Raw genomic sequence first — 15,059 nt, 5'->3', positions numbered from 1 at the left:
GTTTTTTTTTTTTTTTTTTTTTTTTTTAATTAATTAATTAATGCTACTTCGCCAGTTACAAACTGTCATTATAATGATTTTAAAAATATTTTTTTCCTATTTAAAATTTTAAATAAATGCGTTAAATGTTTCTCCGTTCTCCCACTTTTTTTTCTTTTTTTACTTCTCTCGCTTTCCTCCTATTTTCGTTCGTTCGTTCTATTTGCTCGTGGCACGAATTGCCCCCTCCGAACTGTACAAATAAAATTTTCCAACGCCGCCTTTCCTCTAACGTTTCGACGTAGTTTCGTCGCGACGGAGAAAGTAGCATCGAGAGAATTTGGAAGTTTTTGTTAAAAATGTTGAAATTCGTTGAGGAATTCGATCAACGCGGCGAGGATGGTAGATTTAAGATCAAAGGGTTAACAGCGTGAGACTCACGAAGCTCGACCGACCGAGTTCCATTTCAGCGACGGAAGCTCGTTTTCCTCGAATTTTCCTCGAGTTTTCCTTCAATTGCCCTGGAATTTTCCTCGACTCACGGTCCTTATAATCACACTATCATCCAGTAAACGCGAAAAAGAACTCGAAATTGCTCGAAAAGTGGGATGGTTCGAGGAAAACGACCGGAGCGTGGCCACCTCTGTCGATCGGAATGAAAACGAAGCCACGCAGGAAATTTTGTAAGAGAAAACGTTGCTTCCTCGGCTCCAAAGATCGGAGGAGGTGTCGTGTAACGAAAACGCGAGAAAACGCGAAGCGAAAAGCTTAAGATTCGAGCGAGAACGGGGCTCGGAAAGCGACGAAGCTGTAGTGCGCAGCACTCGGTGCGCAGACCAGGGCCGTATCGTCGAGTAACGGGGCCCTGCGAGAGGCTGCGATCTTTTCCATCGAAGTTCCGTGAGAGAATCTTGCTCAACCATCAATCCCGTTTTGTTTCTCATCGTTTCACTCTGTATCTTTATTGCGGTTACTTCTCGAAGCGCGTTGCGTGCGGTCCTGTGTGCTTAAGGAGAGCGCGAGAGGAAGAGAGAGAGAGAGAGAGAGAGAGTGAGAGAGAGGAGAACACGTTGTCGAGAGAAAAGCAATAAAATAAACGAAGAAAAAAAAGAAAGAAAAGAAGCAAAAAGAAGTGTAACTCGAGGAGAATCGAAACGTTCTAAACTAACACGAGAATCCGTGATATTCCGTGGCTTGCATTGTATATTGTACAACCCACCCAGCCTGCCCTTCCTCCGCCCCTACCTCCCAGAAACGCCCTCCGAGATCCACGTGACTAAGAATTATATATATATATATACATACATTAATTTAAAAATACGACACTGACTTGTTTCTCTGTATCTTATCACCCTGTGTCGCGGTCGAATGTCTTTTCCCCCACCCTGCGCGAAAGATATTTCAGAAATTTTAAAAGACGCGATAAATGCTTTGGAAGCGGGCAATTTTTTACCTACCAGAACGGTAAACGATCGAGTAACGTCAACGTTACGCGGCATTACGTTCGTTGCACTCGTAAAGTATCGATTTTTATCGATCCGAGGATACCATTATTTCGATAATTAGACCCGCTCGTCCATTTTTCAACGCGCGCATTCGGCTCGGTATACTTTTCGTTAATTTTCAATCAAGCTTAAACGCCAGGTGCAGAGTGGGTTCGACGCGGAAAGGCGAGGTTAACGAGAGTGAGAGCACGAATTTGCCAAAGAAGCAGCACCGCTTCCTCGTAACGAGAGATCTGCTGATACAGCGACTATAGGGAACCGGTTACTTTCATCGGACGAGGTCCTAGGCACAGGCGATCAGCGTCTACTTGGCACAAAAAGAGCGAGACGATAATCGACGATATCGGAAATCCATCGGATAGGCTGACCTATATAACGCAAGGCGCGAGGAAGACTGAGACGTTCGGGCATCTTCGGCTGCGAGCGGCCGAGCCGAGCGAAAGTGCACCACCTGGCGTCGAATCTAGTAATCACTATTAATCACGTGACCGATCTTTAGCCTAAGTAGCGTAATAATCGTTGTCGCGCCGCGGACACGGTGATTCGGGCTGTGTACGGATAAAATACGACGGTAAAATAAATAAAATCGGGCCATTAAATATCAGTCCCTCAGGGGGGGCGAGTTTCTTAATTTTTCCGTCGCGTCCGCCATAAAAGCTAACGACTTAATCGCACGTGAACGTACAAATTGCGTGATTGTATAATTAGAAGCGGGCCGGATCGTGTAAGCGGGCATTTTTGTCGGAAATGTGCGGCTCCACGGCTCCCTTTTTTCTTCGTGCTACGAAATATCGCCGGCCACGTTGTAAACAAGCTGCCTACGTGAGTATAAATAATTCATGCGCGTGCGCGGTGCCGGCCTAGCGTGGAAGGAAGACAGAGTCGTTCTCGTGCGTGGTTTCGTGAAAAAAATAAAGCGACTCGGGTCGAATTCGCGTATGTGATTCGAGGGTGCGACCATGTACGATATAATGACGAGGAAATTGTTATTGGGGTCACTTCCGCGGAAATTTCGGCATGCTTGTTAATTTTGTGCAAATTCAATGAGGGACGAGGGGGGAGCAGGGAATATTTACATATTCCATCGTCGTGGGTATTTGCATGTGCAGATTTGATTAACTACAGCCGAGCATTATCGTTGTTATTCGCCGAACAATGTGTTAATGCCCGGCCACGGCATTTACGATAGGTTAACCCGGATCTAACCTATATTCGCGACAGTCGAGCGCGAACGTGCGTAGAAAGAGGCTCGACGCAGACATAACCTGGTGCAACGTGTACGATTGATGGAGAGTCCGAAGAAGGTACATACTTATACACTCGAAATTTTCTCGGTACTCGGTTGAAAATTGCAGTTCGATTATCGGTAGCTTTGGAACGATTGATGAATTATCTCTCATCTTTCACGAGGCGCATCGTCTCGAGGCAGTGCCGCGTTCGCGAAAACGATGAAAAAAGACGCTTCACCGCCGCGAGTTGTAATTATGAACTTTTTTTTCAACGGCAACACGTTGTAACTGTTAAGCGTAATCGCGAAATCTCCGGAACGTCGACTGGTTCGCCTGGGTGTTCCCCATTAATTTTGCAATTTTTACGAAACGAACGATCACCGTAATCGATGTTGAAATTTTTTAATGGCTTCCTCGTTTTTTCTCCGGGGCCATGAACGATGATTCAAGGTGTATCGAAAAAGCGCAGACGGTCTCTGTATGAATATTTATTCCCCCCCGTTCGAGAATATTCGGTCTATCGGGCGCGACGGAGAGCGGGAGAAAGAATGAAATCTATTTCGCCTACGTCGGCGGCGGGGCTTTTACGATTAGCCTGTAAAAAATTTACAGTATCCACGTCTTGGCCCCGTGGAATAAATTTTTCCGCTTGCCTAGCACGAACCGCGTCGCGTGATGAAAATGTTAATCCATAAATGTTTGAAACGCTCGCCGGGCGAATTCGTCGCATGCTTAACCTCCTTCGATTATCCTCGAGCGCGATGAATGTTTCATGCGCGCGATTTTACGCCGCGGCCGCGGGATTCGGCCGCCATTACACAATTCAAACCTATTTTCATCCGACAATATTTCCTATTCTCGTTTTTATTTTAATTCCTTTTTTCTTAGTATCGCAAGAATTTCCGATATTTATTCTTCGCATTTTATTCGTATATTTTATTTTATTTTATTTTAATTCCTCCATATTTTTTTTTTTTTTTTCCATATCGTCTACATTTCCCATTTTTATTTTCATTTTTACTTCAATTTCACTCCTTTTTTCAATATTGTGAGAATTTCCTGTTTTGATTTGTACTTTTATTTTATTTTAATTGTTCCTTTTTTAATAGCGCAGAAATATCCTATTTTTATTTCCATTTTTATTTTAATTTCTCTCCTCTTTTTTAATATCATCGAGCATTTCCTATTTTTATTTTCATTTCTATCTATATCTTCATTTTATTTTATTTTAATTTCACTCTTTATTAAATATCGCGAAAATTTTTATTCGCGCCGTCAAGATCACAAATATATCTCATCTCTAGAATTCAAAAATGGAAACCAATATTCACCGAGAGATTCGCTCTCTTTTTTTCTCCCTTTAACATCACGGAAATTTGTGACCAGATAATGCAAAAATTCGAAGAACATGTCAACCGAGATAAAAGGAGGTCGTATGAACGACGAGGCCACGAAACCGGAAGCTGCCGAAAGAACAGCTATGGATAATCGGGATACACGAGAGAGATCGAGAAAGGATCGGAATGCACGAAAAAGATCGAGAAAGGATCGGAATACACGAAAGGGATCGATATCGAGCAGGGATCGCAACGTTGGAGATAAGTTGCCAAGGTAATGTCGAAAGACTCGCTTAAGTACTCGAATATTGCCGGAAAATTTCGGGAAAATTGGTGGGAAAATTGGGACAGCTAATAGAAATGACGTACCATCGAGCAGATTTTCCACGCCGGTGTCGCAACCCGTTGGCAGGATTGAAAAACGCACGGAGCAGCGGACACGTTGGTGAGAATATGGCGATAATCTCTGGGACAGAAACGAGCGGCAGTCACGGCAATGCCTAATCTGGAAAATCTACGAGCCGTGACATTCCATTTTCATGGTCAATTAATGCAACGCAATCGATCCCCAGCCGTTGCTGCCGCTGACACCGTTCCGATCCTTTCACTCGTGTCTCCCGCCGATTTTTTACCACGGCCAGGCGATAATTGCTCGTCCAAGTTGTTGCTGTGGCCGCTTACAGCTAAACGGAATCAATTAACCAACGTCCAAACGAACATGGGATTAGCTCTGCGTTCCTTCATTACCGATCTCGTGATTTAGACGTTGATTAAGTCCTGCTTAAATAGAACCTGATTCGGATTAACTTGGATTAAACCGTGAATTAAGTAAATTCGATTTAGCCTGGAATTAAGTTTGGTTGCGTGTTAGGGTAATTTCGGTTTCCCGGGTTTCTTCTTTTGGCATTTTTCCTTGGTAATTAAGACCTGCTTGAATGGAATTTATTGCAGATTAACGTGCAATTGAGGTTGAGCTGGAATTTTGGCTTGTGAGATTTTCCTGGAATTTTCCTGTTTTTTGGTGTAATTTAGTCTTCCTTGAATAGAATTTGTTATAAGTTAACGTGGAATTATGATTGGTTTGGAGTTAGGATGCGAGGTTTTCTTTGTTTGCAATTTTCCTTTGGTGCAATTTAGTCCTGATTAAATAGAATTTATTATAGATTAACGTGGAATTAAGTTGGGTCTTCAGTTAGGATGTCAGGTTCTCTTTGTTTGGAATTTTTCTCTGATGCACTTTAATTCTTGCTCAGATAACATTTATTATGGATTAATATAATCTTAACTTGGGCTTGGATTTTGTGTAATTTTTATTGGAATTTGAGTTTTAATTTAGGCAGAGGTGTAGGTGATGCATGGTTGTACACATTCGTCATTTTTCCCTTTCTGGAATGTATTTCCTTGGTATAGACTCCGTAATGCATTATAGAACTGACTAAGTCCACAATAAATTAACAAGATACTGTTTAACGTGGAATTAAATTTGGTCTGATCTTTATGTAATTTTGTCTAGGCCCTAAGTCCCTATTAGGCAGACAATGATGCATGAATCTACTTCTATAGTACAGACAATGCAACTTATTATACTATAGGGAAGAGTAAGTTTTGCTTAAATAAAAGCTTTCCTTAAATTAGAATTAAGTAAATTTAATTTAACATGTAATTAAATTGATTAGGTCCAAAGTTCCCATCAGTCTAACAGGTAGCATGTACATAGAAATTTCTAACTCTTTTATCCTTCTGGCATCTACTTCTTTGATACAAATTCTGTAATATATAGTTCATTCCAAATAACTCGAATTAACTGCAAATTAAATAAAATTGATTTAATTTATTATAATTTTAGTTAGATCCTGAGCATATTTATAGGCACTTGTCACTGCTTCTCTTTGCATGTATAGTGCCATCAATTATAAAAGCACTTTGTACGATTGGAATAAAACCGAAATTAATGCAAGCTTGAACAAATATATGTAGGAAAGTAATAGCCAAAGGGTTTAGGCGTGTCTCAATAGCAAGATTAAAGACATCAGTCTGGAAGATTTCGACTCGCGTTCATTTGCATTTTTTGGCAATAATTTCCCGGTTTGGACAGCTCGGATCCTGCCGACGTACGAGGTGTTAAATTAAAATTCCATTAGGTTTATGGAAATTTAGATTTCAGCTACACCTACCTCGCTCTCGGTTCCCACGATTAAAGCCCGTTTTAATCTTTCGATTAAATTCCAATTGTCTTCCGTTTATTGCTGCCAACAATGGGGCTAGATAAAATACCTCAGATTCCTCTGCACTAACTTAACACGTTCACTGTCTACGTCTCTGATCCAAATCTCATTCCTCCACTTTCACCGTGCTTTTTTCCTATCGACTCGAGTACCAGTTAATTAACCTTAATAATACCAGCATCGAAATCTGATGCTAGATACTGTGTTCAGTACACGTGTACCTCAACCTTCCTTTTATCCTAATTGTTGCTAAACGTGCATGTAAATAAGTTGATAAATTACTCGTTCATATACACTCAACCTTGTAAAATGATTTATTTGTTCAGAGGAAACCATGTTGAGAAAAATCTGGAATTACTATGATAAAAATTCAGAAGGCATGGTGGAAATTTTCGCATTCAAAATTATTATAAATTTTCCAATATTTTTACCTGTTCCATTTCTTTTTGAAATTCTTTTTCTTTAATTGTTCTGTCTAATAGACCATACTACAACTTAGACACCCATTTTTAAATATTTTATTCATATTTCTATCACTTTGATCACTCCCCAATTTTCTTTTTCCAAATATTTATTGTGAAGTTTTATCAAAATATTTTCTCCTATTCCAATTTCTTTTATCAAGTTCCATTTTAATTTTGCCATTTGCCTATTCCAAATCTTCAACGCTCACCATACCAAGGCTTAGAAGGAAGCTTGTTAAATATCCATTTCCAAATTCTTGATTAAAATTTCTGTCATCACTCTGATCATTTAACCTTCCGACTTTTTTCTTTAATATTCGTGTTACGAATTTTTCAATGTTTCCCCTTATTCCAATTACCGATTTCTTAACATGCCGTGGTAGGTTGGACGTTGAATCGTGGACAAAGAAGCATCGGTGTGGAATGAAAATCGACGGAGCCGGGTATATTAAAATCGAAGGGTAAACAGCCACTTGGTGGCAATAAATGTTCCACCGAGGCCGTCTCGACCGCGAGACAATTACATCTGCAAACATCGCGCGCAATTATGGGGGGCGTGCGTGCTCGCTGGCCGCCATTAAGTCGGGGAAAGTCTTGCAGGAAACGAGATGAAATTGAAGGGACGGAAGAACCTTCGGGGTCGGGGAAAATATTAACTGGCAGGAAATGTGGCTAGGCTCAAACGTCTTGCGGTGGAGTAGGTCACGGTCTGGCCCCTTATTTCCGAACGCAACTTTTCTTCCCATCGTCCTCAGCTCTTTTACAATTCTTGAATAAACTATAACTATTGAAACGGAGGTTGAATTTTTCCTTCCAGCTCGTGGTCTCTAACGGGTGTTAAATTATTAGATACTAGGACTAATTAATCAGGCAGAATTCAGAAAGCCCTTGGATAAATAGATTAATCACAATAATTGAAAATGGAAATTTATTTTGGATATGGAAAAGGAAATTTTTTAAAATCTAGATAATTTTAAATTTGGTTTGTGAGAGGCTTAATTGATAAATTTATTACTGAAAGAATCCACTGGGTATTTAATTTATTCGCTCAGGTACGTGTTATTGACTGTGTTGTGTCAAGAATGGTTGCCATAATATCAGGAAAAATTATTCAAGTCATTAGGGAGTATATATAATACAAACCTCTTAAAATAATATTTAATCCACATGAATATTAATATTTTGAATCACACTCTTATTTATAATATTAGGAATATCTATCTAACCGCAGACATGTTATGCCCGTCAGACTACAAGGCCCATACCTCGGTCGCGCACGCGAATGGTACACAGGACGACCAGGGCCGACTGACTGTCGCATTGATCCCAGGAGCAACACTGTCCCAAGGAGGACCCTAGAGCTCGACGCGTGACGAGATTGACAGTGGCTGGAAATGAGTGTGGGAGACGAGTGAGGGTGACTTACAAAGCATGGAGTTGTCGGATACACTGATGTACGTTGCATAGTCTAGCCCACCCTCTCGAACTACTGTGTTCTATGAAATGAACGAATGGGATATGGAAAAATGGAGAAGATTTTCATTTTCAGCCCCAAGATAGATAGCATACCTTGGGACTGTTACTATAACGCTTGGGCCTAACGCACGTATCCTGCTATATCTAATTGTGATGCGATAATACGACGATACTTGAAACATCTAGAAGAGGAATGGGTGAAAAATAAATGAAAAAATAATTAGGAAACAAATATGAGATGAGAGAAGGGGAATAGGAGCCTGAATGAACAGTGGAATGAAAGAATCGACCAAGTAGAGCATGATAAGTATCTGTCAAGTGGAACGAGCAACTCAACGACGAGATAAACTGTAATGACAAAAATGAGACGAAACGGGAAACCAAAAAAAAAAAAAAAATCGGGAAACCAAAAATGTGAAAGAATTGTCGAATTATATGAAGGGGTTGGGGTGGGGTGGACATTTCGCCTCTCTCTATCAATTTCTAACTGATCTCCAAATGTCCTTCAGATGACCTTCAAATGACCTTTAATTGTCCTCAAGTAGACCATCCACCCACCTCCCACCATCTACCTCCCACCCACCCCCCAACCATTAAGTACTCCGATAAAAATTTAGATGCGTTCAGACCGACGACAAACCGATAAATGACTCCAGCAGCATCGCGACGGCCTTTATATAGCCCCCGATCAGCCGAAGATCGACGAAAAGTCACGATCATTGCCGATTTCCTTAATAATTACTTTTCCCCTATAATAAGCAATAATTTATTAATTTTTTTTCACTTTTATTATAAATTTATGACACGAGCAAATTGCTATTGACGATGTCAATTTATTATTAACAAATTAAGATTGTTAATGACAAATTAATAGTAACGATCCTTACCGATTTCGTTAATAATCATTCTACATCTATAATAATCGACGATTTAGTAATTTTTTAAATGTTATTTTAAATTTCTGACGCGAGCAATTTGTTATTAACGATTTTAATTTATCATTAATGAGTCAATATTGTTAATAACAAATTGATAACGATTCTTACCGATCTCTTTCGTTGGCAACGCTTTCCCGCAAAAATGGCGCGAAATTCAAATCTCGGCCGAATTTTGGGACCTTATACTTTCACTTTATTTCTTCTTCTTCTTTTTCTCATCCAATTATTTTTATTTTCTTCTATTTTTTAAATTATTTCCTTATTTCATAAGTGTGTTAGGAAATAATCCAACAGATACATGCTATTTCTTTTTCTTCCTATTTTTGTATTCCTTTATTATTATTTATTTATTACTTTATTATCTATAATCGTGTTAGAAAGTACCTAGAAAATAGATTCTTCCATTCTCCATAGATTTTTCTTCCTCCCTCCATTTTTTCTTTCTTCTTGTTCTTTTTTTAATTATCCTATTCTTCTTCCTTTTATTTTTGTATTCTTTTATTATTATTTCTTTTTATTATTTTATTATTCATAATCGCATTAGGAAGTACTTAGAAAATAGATTCTTCCATTCTCCATAGATTTTTTCTTTCTTCTCGTTCTCTTTTTTAATTATCCCTTTATTTACTTTGATTGGAAAAGCGGAGAAAGATAAACAAAAGTAATTTGCCCGGCTCCGATAGGGAATCAATGTCCCGCCCTTTAAACCCGAGGAAAGCAATAATCGACGATCCGAGTCGAGGCACGTAAAACGCGATCACTTAACCATCACGAACACGGCCAGCGGAAGGGCCAGGATTCCGGCGGAGGCAAGATACCTATCGGTTGACTTTTATGCGGCTCGTTTTTCGATTTTATTCCCCGCTCGCCAAGCAGCCAGCCAGTTTCGCGGTAATCGATTCGATCACGAAAGCTGCTCGTCTTTTCGTTGTCTCTGAACACAGTCACCCCCGGAGCCCCCGCCTCTTCCGCCGATATTACCATACCCACCACCCCCTCGAGGTGGATTAGCGGTTTCTTAAAAAGTCGTTCGCCAAACGAAACCTCCGCCAACGTGTTTTTCCCCCGTGCCGAACGTTTATGCGGAAATTGCGGCCGTGAAATACAAGAAGATGGAACGTTCTCCGCCAGCCATCCCTCGATATTTATGGCTTCTGTCCGACTATGATGAGTTACGTAAAATATCTTTGACGAAATGTAAAGGAGGACCGATCTGAGGGATTCTTTTTATTTTTATATTTTTTTAATTACAGTGATTAATTAAATTAATTGCAGAGTTTTGCGTTATTAGGTAAAATAAGGGTAGTTGGGAATTTTATTGATTTTTATTAGATCCAAAAATAGAGAATTTTTCCAGATAATAATTATTTGGGGAAGGATTCTTTTCTTTTTTTTTTGGTTAATTATAGCGATAATTAATAGAAAATTTTTGGGTTAGTAGGTAAAGCGAAGATGCTTGAGAATTTTAATTATTTTATTAGATCCAAAAATAAAGAATTTTTCCAGATAATAATTACTGACAGAGGGATTATTTTTCTTTTCTTTTGGATTAATGATAGCGATAATTAATAGAAAATTTTTGGGTTAGTAGGTAAAGCGAAGATGCTTGAGAATTTTAATTATTTTATTAGATCCAAAAATAAAGAATTTTTCCAGATAATAATTACTGACAGAGGGATTATTTTTCTTTTCTTTTGGATTAATGATAGCGATAATTAATAGAAAATTTTTGGGTTAGTAGGTAAAGCGAAGGTGCTTGAGAATTTTAATTATTTTATTAGATCCAAAAATAAATAATTTTTCCAGATAATAATTACTGACAGAGGGATTATTTTTCTTTTCTTTTGGATTAATGATAGCGATAATTAATAGAAAATTTTTGTGTTATTAAGTAAAGTAGTTGAGAAATTTATTGATTTTATTCTTCAAACAATTCTCTGCTCGCAATTAAATCCACTTAGATCCAACAAATTGCTATATCGAAACGTTTAAAAAATAATTTCCCCCAAAGACCGCTGTTATTTTCTCCAACTCTTCGCACATTTTTCCCCAGAGTCCCCTTAAATTTCCCCCGAAAAACCCAGCAGTGAAGTAACACGCGTGATCACCCTCTCCAAGCCACTGGCACCCCCGTGGAGATTGACGAATTCGTTTGGCGGGAACATCGATTGACTCGTTGCCGTGGATCGAAGCGGATTTACATTTAATAGCCGCAGAAGTCGCGGCCGATACGCGATGACAGATTGCATTCCCGACGATAAATTCGAGACCACCCCCTCAGGCGAAGGGGTGGGCCCGAGGGCTGGCCGGTACCAAGCGTGCAGCGTGCCCCGACCAAAGAGCGCGGTTTAATATCGTTTATAAATTATTCCGCGGAGATAGCCATCAGCATACAAATTGGTTCGGCGAGGACCTCCGGCCCGGCCGCGTGTTTCCTTCGATTCCCATCAGGCACGGATCCTTTTTCCGCGTCTGTCTGCCTCGTCCAACGCTTCTCCGCCAAAGCCAGCCATTCCGAAGTGGAGAGAGAAATTGATAGTTCCGAAGGAAGAAAATTCGTGGAAATTACAATATCTGCCAGTGAATTTTCTATTTATAATAGCGAATAACGAATAGGTATTTTATTTTCACAGCAGTTTCGAAATTTTGCGTTTCATTTCATTCGGTATTAGTCGTTGTAGAAGAATTATTAGGAAAAATAAGAAAGGGATTTAAACATTCGTAAGACTTTAGTTGATGTGACTGTATTATTATAGCCGTGTGTTGGGATTTCGGGAAGAAAATCAAAGCATTTAGTGCGCAGGGAAATAACTGTATTCAAATGTACAGTAATAGATATATAAAGTTTAATATGCATGAAATATATACACTTATGCGAATTTAAAAACAGAGCTTTAACACTAGATTTAGGGAACCCGTCAATTTGACGGAGGGATTGCTCCAATTATACGATGGTAACAGATTTAGTTAACTGCTATTAAGACTGTTAATATAATATATAATTAGTTTTAAATTAAATTAATCGTTAAAAGAAAGAAAGACACGTGGTTTTCTTTACCTGTCAATTTGACAGGTGTTCTTAGAAATAGGTATACAGATAGCGTCTGTAAACCTAGTGTTAAAGCACCCTTATGGATCACAATACTTCAAAAACGTTTTGCACTGTTCCGGATTAGAGACTGACTCCTGCAAAGAGACATCAGGCCCTTTTAAACCCCAAAACAGACCCCCTGATGCCTGTACAGTGTCGAATTTCCTTGAAGTCCTCAGGTCGGTATTGGCCTGCAACCTCTAACAGGCCTGTCACTATCGTTGCATGACCGTAGTTAATTTACAGCACTGTGTGCAGTATAAAAAGAATTTCGAAGTTTTGGATATGTTATTTTCGCGTCACCCTATACGAAACATATTTATGTTGATTTAGATAATTAAAAAAGAATTGGACAATGTGTGTGTGAAGAATAATGGAATACAACAAAAGTCTAAAAATTATAGTTGACGTGGGTATACTTAATTGCATCGGGATAAAAGTGGAATCCATTTATTCCAGTCATTACTAAATAAATTATTATTCTTATAAGATTGAAAGTGGAAACCGAGGAGGACCCGAAATGTAATAATTGCCATAAAAGGGGCCACTGGATTGACATGATAAAATTCGAAGGAAATAAAACAACAGGACGATGAGAAAAAAGAAAGCAAATGCGCAATAATTACCCATCAGCAGTTCCACTTCATCTCTGCCCGATAACTACCCACGAGGAACGCCATGACAGCATCTAAGATCAATAAAATCGCTCGGAGACAACTCGTCCCGGCACTCGACAGGCCACGGAACACGAAAAAGAACCACCCAGAAAACCGTAGAGATCAATCAAAAACCCGTAAGCGATAAAGGCTAAAAGGCAAGGAGCCTGGTCCCGGCGAAACGAAGATTAGGAAGCAATCGGAATGCCCGGTGGCCTTTGATCGGCGTCGAAACTCGTCCACGGCCGGGGGCAGGGGGCCGTTTGGAAGTTGAAGGGGCCCGGGACCACTCGACACTCCGATAGCGACGAGGATTTAATTGACACCGGGAGGTGTCGCAGCGCTAAACTATGCAAAGTGGCCGACTCGGCGGTCGGCTTTCGCTTTCTCAGCCGGCTCTGGAACGCGAAGGGACGTCGTATGCGACGATCCAGCCCGAGAAATTAAGGCTGCACGCGTTCACCGCCTGATCGATCGATCTTTCCACGACGTCTGCTCCAACTGTCCCTTCGACCTGCACGCTTTTGGGGGAAATGGACTTCTGTGTCCCTGTTCGCCGGCTGATACGCCATCGGACCGATGCCCAAGGACCCGGCGAGTGTGCTTTTGAGCGATCGACTCGGTTCCTCGGGTAGCGATGACGTGCAGATTGAGAAGACTCGATGCTAATTATGGGAAATGGATCGCCTCGAGGAGAGATTACGTTAACTCTCTGTGAACGGAAATCGTGGGAAAAATAATTTTATTATATCCGCTTCTACCGTCCGTCTTTATCACGATCCTGTACCTGTACTGAACTGCTCGCTAACCGAGCCCCTAACTCGGTATCGGGACAGGTGTTCCGTTTCATCGCGACACATCGTACCGTGCGCGAATAATACTCGCGCAATTAGCAGATAATATTGCCATTTGTTCGAATTAAACGTTCCCGCTCACCTATGACCACCACGACGCCATGGACAAATCAGCAGTCTCCGGTGACGCCCACGGCTGTCAACCTGTCAGTAGTACCACGCGGCTAAATAGGACTATGCCTACTTATAGCCAGTATAAAGCTAACTAGGTACACTGTCTGCCTCAAGTTCCTCGTCCATCTCGAAGACTAACCTACTTAACTACCTCAGCTTAAAGTGTCGTAAGGCCCAGAGCACATCTGGTCGAAGCACAGGCTCCAACCATCAAGCATCGAATCGACTTTCACCGAAGATGCAACCACCGACCACCCCTAGTCTCTCGTGCAATCCATCTTCCAGCGAGCAATGCCTCGCTATATCCAAAGTGTCCCTAACAAGCCAGGGACAATCAGCCAGTCTCCAGACCCATCAGATTCCAACGTTTCTTTCCACGTCCGCCATGCGGAGAAAGCTTAACAGCGGAGGAAGAGGAGGGAGAGGAGGAGGAGGAGGAAGAAGAAGAAGAGGCAAAGAACGGCGAAAAAAATCCGACGAAAGGATCCAAGGAGACGCGGAACGGTAGGAAAAAAATGGCGAAAAATGCGAACTTCTCACCGCGGCCGGCGACAAAGGGCTGCCGTGGCGTGCTCGCGGCGCGCAGATAAATCTTTCCGTCTCTGTTCCACCATCGCCGCGCGTTAGTTGGAAGCCGTGGAGCCGAGAGGCCCTTTCTGGTCCAGGCCTAGCCTGGCACCACCGTTCCCCGCCCCGGCTGGCTCTCATTTACACTACGAGCAGCAGGATTTACTGGCCGCAGAATACAATGCGGACCTGTCCGTGTCCATCCAGCGAGACCGGGAGCCATCCTCTAGTCGTGTACACCTCTTCGTCGCCGGGCTATAGATATCCGTGGCTTTGGTCGCTTTGGCTCGGGGCTGCCTCGCCTGGCCGAGCGGAGGCGAGGCTCAGGAGAGTGTCTTCGATGGGAAGAGGAATAATGGGAGCCGTGAGTGTCGGACCGAGCGGATTTACGCCGTCAACCGACGCGAGATTGATGCTTGTCGCCGCTTCTTGCTGCGAGTTTTTCGGTTATGGCCCGGACTGATTAATCGCTCCTCGTCTGGGATGTTAATTGACACCGTCCACTATGGGATGGCAGGCTTTGGCCATTGGGTGTACCGTGTTCCAGGGTTATGATCTGGAAATCCGTCTGTAGATCAGGGTGTGCCTGCTGGACATGTCAGCTCGTGATTTTCTGGGTCCTTT

The sequence above is a fragment of the Eufriesea mexicana genome, unplaced genomic scaffold, assembly GCF_001483705.2.
Source record: "Eufriesea mexicana isolate 0111107269 unplaced genomic scaffold, ASM148370v2 scaffold1223, whole genome shotgun sequence".
Taxonomy (NCBI): domain Eukaryota; kingdom Metazoa; phylum Arthropoda; class Insecta; order Hymenoptera; family Apidae; genus Eufriesea; species Eufriesea mexicana.
Note: the sequence above shows the minus strand (reverse complement) of the source record.